The sequence below is a fragment of the Quercus suber genome, unplaced genomic scaffold (assembly GCF_002906115.3).
Source record: "Quercus suber isolate HL8 unplaced genomic scaffold, Cork oak 2.0 scaffold_177, whole genome shotgun sequence".
Lineage (NCBI taxonomy): Eukaryota > Viridiplantae > Streptophyta > Magnoliopsida > Fagales > Fagaceae > Quercus > Quercus suber.
In genome coordinates, this window is record NW_027069637.1 from 521,818 (window position 1) to 532,252 (window position 10,435).

At 33.1% G+C, this 10,435-nt stretch overlaps 1 pseudogene; it reads left to right on the forward strand.

The window, feature by feature from the left end:
- The first annotated feature begins 388 nt into the window (after positions 1 to 388).
- On the forward strand, positions 389 to 9,806 carry LOC112034519 (G-type lectin S-receptor-like serine/threonine-protein kinase LECRK4; annotated as a pseudogene).
- Positions 9,807 to 10,435: the final 629 nt, after the last annotated feature.

Genomic DNA, 10,435 nt, shown 5'->3' on the forward strand with positions numbered 1-10,435 from the left:
TGAATAAACCATGTTGATTGAAGGAAAAGGATCAATTAGCAAGATTTGTCATCGGATTTGACTATATGATTCATTAAGTCCCATGAGAAATTGCATTACTAAGTCTTGCAATTGATACTGTGTTAGCTTCTCATTGATCAAGCAAGTACAAGAACCACAAGTGCAACAGGGAAGAGCTTTGTAATTCTCAATTTCATCCTATTGAACATTCAATTGAGTGAAATGATTTGTAACAGAGAGATTTCCTTGAGAAATCATTGCAATTCTCAATTTCATCCTATTGAACATTCAATTGAGTGAAATGATTTGTAACAGAGATATTTCCTTGAGAAATCATTGCAAGCTTCTTCTGAAGTTGAAAGAATCTTGGTCCATTCTTCTGAGAAAAATGATTCTTGAGATTAGTCCAGACTTCCAAGGCCGTGTTCTTGTAAAAAACACTTGCAAGAATCTTTGGAGAAACACAGTTCAGAATCCAAGACAACCATATTATTGCACTTGGTCCAAGCTTGAACATGCACTGGAATTTTTTGCCATTGTTGGAGTCAAAGTTAGGCTTCCATCCATAAAACCTAGTTTACTCTTTACTCCTAATGCTCTCTACATCGACTTTGCCGAAGAAGGGTAATTATCATTGACCAGTTGTTGAGCAACAAGAATTGCCCCTGGATTCTCTGCATAATGCAGAAAGAAAGGATGAGAGTCATTGATAGCTGATTTAGTACTAGCAACCATTGAAGAAGCTTCAAAAGAAGAAGCTTTTCGAAGTAAAGAAGAAAAGAATCTTGAAGTGAAAGAAACTTCTAGAAGAATCAGAGTGCTCTGATACAATGTAAGAATTTGAGAGAAGAGCATTTTCATTAATTGAATTAGGAAATTACACTATGATTGTTTATATACAAAACAGAGAATAACCACCCAACTAACTATCCACATTATACGAATCTAGAAAGCAATAATCAATCCACAAGCTACACATGTCTATAATTAACTAAGTATAGCTTCCTAAACTACAAGTAGTTCAAAATATACAAGTTGCTTAAGCTATTGTTGTTTATGCAGAAGCTGTGAACAGTGCTATTTCTTCCAAGGGCAAGTCTTAGGTGCCATTCCTTAGGTTCTCCTTTTAAGATTCTACCATGTGGATTTTTCCTCATGGAATGGAAGTGTATTTTCTTGTTATGTAGCCACATGGCTCAAGCTTAAGTGGGGAATCTAAGGAACAGCACATAAAGTATTGTACCTAATTTTGTCCTTCTTCCAATCCCTTGTTTCTTGCACCTTCATTCTTACTACTTTAGTCTGCTCCATTGCAATCTATTCCACTGCTAGACTTGACTTTCTGATAGCAACACCCACTACCACCACCAACTCTTCATAGCCATCACCTTCTAGTTTATATGGCTTTGGATTCTACAAGCAAGGCAATGGCTATGCTATTGGAATTTGTATTGAAGGGATTCCTCAAAAGACAGTAGTTTGGACAACTAATAGAGACAATCCCCCAGTTCCCAAAGAGGCCATACTAAATTTCACAAGTAATGGACAACTGGTTCTGCAATCTGCACAAGGCACACAAACAAGCATTGCCAACTCTCCTGGAGGTGCAACTTCAGCATCCATGCTTGATTCTAGCAACTTTGTTTTGTATAATTCTAATAACAATAATATGGCAAAGTTTTGATCACCCAACTGATACCCATTTGCCAAACCAGCATCTTTCAATTGAAAAAGTGTTAAATTCCAGTGTTTCAGACTCAAACCATTCAATTAGTAATTTTTGCTCTTAATGCAACTAGATGGATATCTTGCGATGTACCAGTTGGAACCCCCTACACAATTGATTATGGTTATTGGAACTACAAAACACCTGGGCAAGCTAATAATGTGAGACTAAATCTGGATGATCATGGTCATCTCTACTTAGACAGTGGTAATGGCATGACTGGTATAATGGATCTAAATCTAGGAGATAATCCTACAAAAGTTTTACTCTACCTTTTGAGAATAGATGTTGATGGAATCCTAAGGCTATACTCACACAATATGGATCAGAATGGTACTTGGTCAATCACATGGTCCCAGCTGAATGTAGGGCCTGCCCAAACGTTTTCGGAGGCCAAGGCAAAATCTTCAAATGAGGCCTTTATTTTATCACTTAAATAAAATTTAACTAGCATTTTATATAATAATTATTTTTTTTAAATCTATTCTTTTTACTTTTTAAAATGATTTTTTTTTTTTTTTTGGTTGAGAAAATGCTAAAATTATAACAAATTTTACTACAAACTGATGTTGTAATGGATGTGATCAATGACGTGAGGTTTACAAAATGCTAGAGATATTATAAAATTTACAACTTGAGAACTACAAAGATATATCTCCAATCTCAAAAATTCATTAAAAAATGTATTCAATAGTTTGTTGAAGTCCACCTATCATATTCATTGCCACATCAAATTATAAAAGTTATGTAGTAAAATTTATAGTATTTTTAACATTTTCCTATTTGAATTACTTGTGATTAGTAACACGTCTATTTGTAGGACCTATTTATTTAAATTTGACTTATCTCTATCTCTAGCATTACTTAGGGTCCGTTTGGGAACAACTTATTTGCTAAAACTAAAATATTTTTGCTAAAAGTGTAAAAAAAAAAAAAAAAAAAGGTTAATAACTAGCTGAATAGTACAATGAGACTTATAAATAGTACCAAAACATGCGAATGAGCCTATAAATAGTATCAAAAAGTGCAATAAAACTCATAAATAGTACCCAAAAGAAGCTAAAATTCTAAAATAAGCTGAAAACATTAATAAGCTCTCAAACGGACACTTAATTCTTTAGACCTTCTCAATAGTGAAAAAAAAAATGTAAACTAAATTTTTTTTTAATATCTCCCAAAACTTTTTTTTTTTTTAAATAATTTTTGCCTCCCAAATTTGGGGCCTTGCTCTAGTATGAGGACTCAGGCAATGGCCTAATTGGCTTAGGCCTAGGGCTGACTGGCCAGATGACAAGTGTGCCCCGAAGGGTTTATGTGGCCTTAATGCATATTATGTCAAAACTAATCAAAGTTTTGGTTGCAATTGCCTTCCTAGATTTACACTTATTAACCAGAGTGAAATAAGTTTAGGCTACAAAAAGAACTTCACTGCAGAAAGTTGCAAAGCAAGCCTCCATATACCATGGAGGCAGTGAATAATACCATATGGGAAGACAAAAATATTTCCATTCTTTCATTATCAACCCAAGAGGCTTGCAAAGCAGCATGTTTGTAGGATTGTAACTGTGATGCTGCGCAATTCAAACAAGGAGAGTGCAAAACGCAAAGTCTTCCTTTGAGATTTTGGAGATTACTTGAAAGTGACCCAAATGTAGCCCTCATCAAGGTAAGCATACTACAGCTAGAAATGTGTCAAAAAAAGCAAAAAAGAGGTCCTAATTATTAGTGTTTCATTAGTTGCTTTAGCATTCATTGTGTTGGTGATTTTTGGAATTGTAAGGTATGGATATCGTGTCTAGGCATGTAAAAAGGAATCTAATCATGGAAATATTGTCTTGAGTGAGGATGTTCTCTATGATCATTTACTTATCAAGAACTTGAGAAAGTAATTGATAATTTCAAGGAAGAGCTTGGTAGAGGAACATTTGGAATAGTTTATAAAGGGGCAATTGAGAATGACAAGAAGCTTGTAGCTATGAAAATACTGGAGAATGTGTTAGCCGAATGGGAAAGAGAGTTTCAAACTAAGATGAAAGTGATTAAGAGAACACATCACAAAAATCTAGTCCATCTACTTGGGTATTGCCATGATGGACCGAATAGGTTGTTGGTATACAAGTACATGAGCAATGGGTCACTTGCAGATATACTCTTCACACCAGAAAAACAACCATTTTGGGATGAAAGAATGGAAATCCCTCGAAACATAGCAAGAGGAATTCTTTATCTCCATGAATAGTGTATGCCACAAATAATTCATTGTGACATAAAGCCTCATAACATACGGATGAAAGCCTGTGTGCAAAAATCTCTGAATATGGATTGTCAAAATTATTGAAGCCAAACCAAACCAAAACATTTACTGACATTAGAGGCACAAAGGGATATGCAGCACCAGAATGGCATCACAGAATGCCCGTGACAATGAATGTAGATGTCTATAGCTTTGGAATCGGGTTTGTTTGTTTGTTTAGACCCCTTAAAAACAAATTAGTTTAACCTAATCAATTTGCCAAGTAGATACTTAGATTAATTATTTAGATCTCGGTTAAACACATGCAAACATATTACTTGGTGCGGAAAATTAAAGAAGACAATATGATGACCTAAGAAAACTAATGAAAATAACCGTTTCAAGTTAAAAACTTGGGGAGGATTTAACCTAGCTATCCATAAGGTAAACAAATCTACTATGATAGAATGAAACTTTACAATAGATTTAAACCCTAAATCTAAAGCTATCTCTTGTAGAACTTACTAACACGACCACATGCAGCTCCGACTCAATGGACTCTTCTATCTTAGATTTGCTAAACATAAGCTCCCACACTTATGACTTTGAGATCCCACTCAAGGGTTTCAGAGCACCATCAGTAGTTGATCTTGTAGCAGCAACTTTTACAACACTGGATCTTGAGTCTCTTCAAAGAATATTGCAGATAGAAGACTTAAGAGAGCTTTTGGTACAAAAACCCTAGATCTACAATCAGAGGCACAAGATGCACTCTTCTCTCTCTCTCTCTCTCTCTCTCTCTCTCTCTCTCTCTCTCTCTCTAAAAACTACCCCTAAGTTAGCTTATAATGTCCTTTAAATACTGGAAAAAACGGATCGCGATTTGGGCTTCAAACGGATAAGTTATGGGGTTTTTATGTTTGCTGATATGCAACTTTTGACTGATCAAACAACAATCGAGAGAACCAGATTGCATCTCACTTTTTCATCCTGAAATTGAGTTTTTTGTCTTGGACTTGAAAGTACACCATTCTAACTCAATGAGACTTAATTTATGTCATGGTTTGCCAACACTACAAACTCAAATCCTAACAATCTCCCTCTTTGGCAATCCATGAAAAAGCTTTCATACAACATAGTACCCATGTACAATTAAATGCTCAAATACATTACAAATCCCAATCTAAGACTCCTAACCCAATAGTTGCAAGAAGAGGCTGAAGATCTTAATCAGAATATACATGTCTTTCCTAAAACACTTACAAGAGCACATCAACACGTGTGGAAATAAAGACAGATAAAAAAATATGAAACACAATAATAACAAATATGAATTCATAAGCAAACTAACTCTCCCCCTAAGTTAGATACATCAAAATCTTTTATTTTCTCCCCCTTTCCAAAAAAATTCATCTCCCCCAAAATAAAAACAGTTAAAAAACCTTTTCAAATTTCATCTATTTATCCCCCTTTTTGTCACGTATAGACAAAGACAACCCAAACAGAAAGTAGACAATAAAAATACACAACAAAAGACAAGAGAAAATAGAGAATCAAGAAAATACAAAAGAATCCATCTCTATAGAAAATAGAGGTAACTCCCCCTGTGAATAGCACATATTTTAAAAAACAATTTTAGGAAAAATTTAGGAGGTGGAAAAAAACCAAAAACACACAAACAAAACTTTAAAAAAAAATTGAGGATTCACATGAATACAAATATTCTCTCTTTCAATATATACAAACTTAACACTATGTGACTCATAAACAAATGCATGCAAACACTCCAGGCACAATCAGTTAAGACTATACAAAATAGATCTTAATGATATAAAAATTTAGCATGCAAAGTGTTTTCATGTGTTAAGGTATTTTGAAATTAAAACAACCTTAAGAGTAGAGAAAATACTTAAACATTTATTATCCATCATATCTCCAAAAAAATATTCCCAATTTTTAGCACACATCAAGAAAAATAGCATATACTAAAATGTACAAAACTCAAAAATTAATCAATCAATTTTTAAATCAAGTTAAGTACCCAATTTAGCAAAGTCTATGCGTGTTGTATGTGAAAATAATGAGAGATATGATTGCAAAAATGTAAGAAGGGTAAAGAAAACAATGCAATGCATGTGAATCCTATCACAAATGATGCATGAAAAAAAAAAACAAAAAATTGTTCATGGTTATATGAACCAGAAAAATTTCGATCGATCGAGTAGGAATCGAAAACAAATCTAACAATTTTTCGATCAATTAAACATCAATCGAGTCAAGCAAAGAGTCTTGAACACACAAACTCACAATTTCGATCAGTTAAGGGAGATCTTATTTAGTTGAACAATGTAAATTTTAAAACTTTAAAAATCTGAAAATTCTATGCAGAAAAACAACATAAAAAGCAATTTTAAGACTCAATGCAAATACACATGATCTAGAAAAGTTTTAAAAACATTATGCCTCTTAAATGAAAATATCAAAACCAATCAAGAAGTTAAAAACGCATAATTAAAACTTCTTACACATTTTTTTTAAATCTCCCAACCAAAACAAAAATTTGCATGTACACATCAATTTATATGCAATTAAAGATGGACAGATTAGTCAACACACAATCATATGTACAGAGTTTAGTATAGATTTGCGTGTAGTGTTTGCAACTAATAAGTGTACAAAGTACAAAAAAGGTGATATGTAAACAGTAATCAAATAAATTTTCTACATCATCAATCACATTGGTTTGAAAGCGATTATCATCTAAGGAGTTACATCATATAACTCTCACAGAGATCCTAGGAAACACTCTTGTAATCATGTATATGTTTTTTTTATGCATTTTTTATTTCTTTCAATTTTTTGTTTCTTTTGAAAATAACACCTCGTTTAATCTTGTTGTACAAGTGCTACACCTTACCGAGCACAGCTTTTATAATTTGCACACAGGTGTTCATGATTGGCAAGTAACAATGGTGAGATGGTTATTTATACCTTTCTCCTAGGATTTTTTAGTACTTACAATCAAAACATGTGACATTAAAATCAAGATTGTTTGTTTAAATACTATAACAACTCACACAATTAAGCACTACATAGCACAAACTAGCAATGTGCAAAAAATAGTTTATCAATGCTAAACAAGGTACACAATCATGAAATGCAAATTTCATAGGCTAACCCCAATTACACGTTTGGTGGTGTGTAATACCCAAAAAAAAAAAAAAAATTGTGTTTTTCAAAATTTTTATGACCAAAAAAAAAAAAAAAACACATTATGCTAAATGAAAACAATGCATGACAGTGCTTAACTAAGCTATAGAGGATACACAAACAAGAAATATCAATTTCTTAATTAATTCATGAGTACATGTACTATCTAGTATATACTCACACAAAAACAGGAATAGCTTATGCACTCAGTTATGCAACTCATACTTTTCAAGTTTCTCAACAATATCAAGCATGTTCTAAATCAAGAGAGAGATATTATAATTCGTGTAATCCTCAAGAAAAATAAACTAAGACCCAAAATAAAATATTTTTGTCTTTTTGAAAATTTTCAATGTTTTTGGATTTTTATTTTTTTAAAATAATCAAAACAAACAAAAAACAAGACAGCCAAAAACAGAAAGTAAACATGTCCACTAATAATTGAAAGAATTATATCAAGGACAAGTAAACAACACTCACCTTAGCAAGTCTTTTCTCACCCATATAGCACGCATCTTTGGCTTTGTAGGTGAAAAACCATGAGGAGCATAGTGTGGTTGAGGGATTATAGACTTAATCTGAGAGAGACAAAAATCCTACAATTTCCTTTCACAAGCCAACAAGCTTTAATTTTTCAAAAGCATATGAAACAATTTATCATGACTTATGGCAGGAGAAATATCATCACATATCCTAGACTGAAACACAAAATGCTTAAATTTCAATTTATGAAAATTAGGACGAATGTGACCGGAAACACCATTAAAGTGACAACAAAAACAAATTTAGGAACATCAGTATTCCTAACAACAGATCTAGTCTCAGATTTGGTTTTTGCCTCAACAAAGAACAATTTGGTCTAATGTAACCAACAACACCACAAAGGTGACAAGTAGGCACAAAAACATATTTCTTCTGCAATTTAGCAGTAGGTTTAGACTTAGGTTTAGAAATTTCAGTGTCTACATCAAAACTTTTACCTTTGTCTAACCTAGCAACTTAAGCCTTTTCTTTATGATTCCACTTGAAAGGAGGAATATAAATCTTTTCTTTAGGCTTAGTAGAAATAGAAACATAAACAGATCTATTATCAATAGCAAGTTTGGTATTAGAAAAATTTTCAAGTTTAGTTTCAAACTCAGCTAACTTTTGTTCCAAACGTTTTCATCTTTTCATCTCGAAAGGAAAATTGATTTCTCAAAAATTCATTCTTTTTATTAGATTCATCTAATCTTACAATCAATTCCTCTTTTTCAAGATTAGGCAATTTTAACTCTTCTTTGAATTTCTTAGCAATTTTCATAGATTTAAATAATTCCTTATGTAGAGTTTCACAGGCATCAATAAGATTAACAGAAATAATAGTGTCCTTTTTATTCAAAACATCACAGCTAAAAGTAGTAAGACACTTAAAATTGTCTATGACAACGAGGATCAAGGATCTCACTTAGGATGTTAATCTAATCAAGTGAACCCGCTCTGATACCACTCGTTTATTTGTTTAGACCCCTTAAAAACAAATTAGTTTAACCTAATCAATTTTCCAAGTAGATACTTGGATTAATTATTCAAATTTAGGTTAAACACATGCAAACATATTACTTGGTGTGGAAAAGTAAAGAAGACTTATAATATAATGACCCAGGAAAACCAATGAAACCAATTGTTTCAAGGTAAAACCTGGGGAGAATTTAACCAAGCTATTCTCAAGGTGAACAAATCCACTAAGATAGAATGAAAGATTACAATAGATTTGAACCCTAAATCTAAAGCTACCTCTTGTAGAACTTACTAACACAATCACATAACTCCGACTCCACGGACTCTTCTATGTTGGCTTTGCTGAACACAAGCTCCCACGCTTATAACATTGAGAACCCACTCAAAGGCTTCAGATCACCATCAATAGTTGATCTTGTAGCAACAACTTCTACAACACCAGATCTTTAGTTTCTTCAAAGAATATTGCTGATAAAAGACTTGAGAGAGCTTTAGGTACAAAAACCCTAGATCTACAATTAGAGGCACAAGATTCACTCTTTTCTCTCTCTAAAAAACACCCCTAGGATTAGCTTATAATGTCCTTTAAATACGGGAAAAAATGGATCGCGATTTGGGCTTCAAACGGACAAGTTATGGGGTTTTTACGTTTGCTAATTTTTGCTGATATGCGATTTTCAATTGATCGAATAGCAATCAAGGGAACCAAATTGTATCTCATTTTTTCATCCTAAAATTGAGTTTTTTGTCTTGGACTTGAAAGCACACCATTCTAGCTCAGTGAGACTTAATTTTTGTCATGGTTTTCCAACACTACAAACTTAAATCCTAACAGTGTTGTTGGAGGTTATATGTCATCAAAAGAGTGTTGACTATAATCTTCCTGAAAAAGAAGCTATTGTTGAAGAATGGGTGTACCACTTCTTTGAGTGTGGTGAGCTAGGTAAGCTAGTAAAAGAAGAAGAGGTTGACAAGAAATAACTGGAGAGAACAACTAAAGTGACATTGTGGTGCATTCTAGATGAACCATCACTTCGTCCTTCAATGAAGAAGGTTGTACTAATGCTAGAGGGGACGGTGGATATCCCAGACCCTCCAAGTCGCTCAGTACCATCTGGTGTTTGGAGTAAGCAGTGATAGTTTAAAAATTGGTTTGTCAAAGTAGTCAACTTTTTCTTGTGATTTGCTTTCAAGTTATACTAGTCGCAGACACACGCGATGCGTGAGAATAAGTAATTATTTTATAATTGTAATTGTAATATAATGTATAATTTGTTCTCCTTCAAAATTAAACAATTGCTATTCGGTCCAATTAGGTCTACTTCAGTCCACTTTGGTCCCATTCGGTTCAATTTGGTCCACTCTATCAATTTCGGTCCCTTTCAGGTCATTTTGGACACATTGGGACTTAAATTGATTCTTTTGTAGGTTGCCTTTTTAAGTTTAGCTCAAAAATTCTTTTTTTTTCTTAATTTATAGGTTGAAAAATATGAGATTTTATTATATCTAGGCTAAACTCTTTAGTTTTGAATTAAAAAATACAAACAAAATAAAATTTAGAGATTAGAAATATGAGCCCTAAAAATGCAATAAAAATGATAAATATTCAAAAGTATTATTCAACCCACATCGGTTCTATTCGGTCCACATTGGTCCATTCTACCCACTTTGCTTCTCGGTCCACATTGGTCCTATTTGGTCCAATTTGTCCACTTGGTCCTATTTAGTCGACATTGGTCCTATTCAATCCACTATGGCCCTATTCG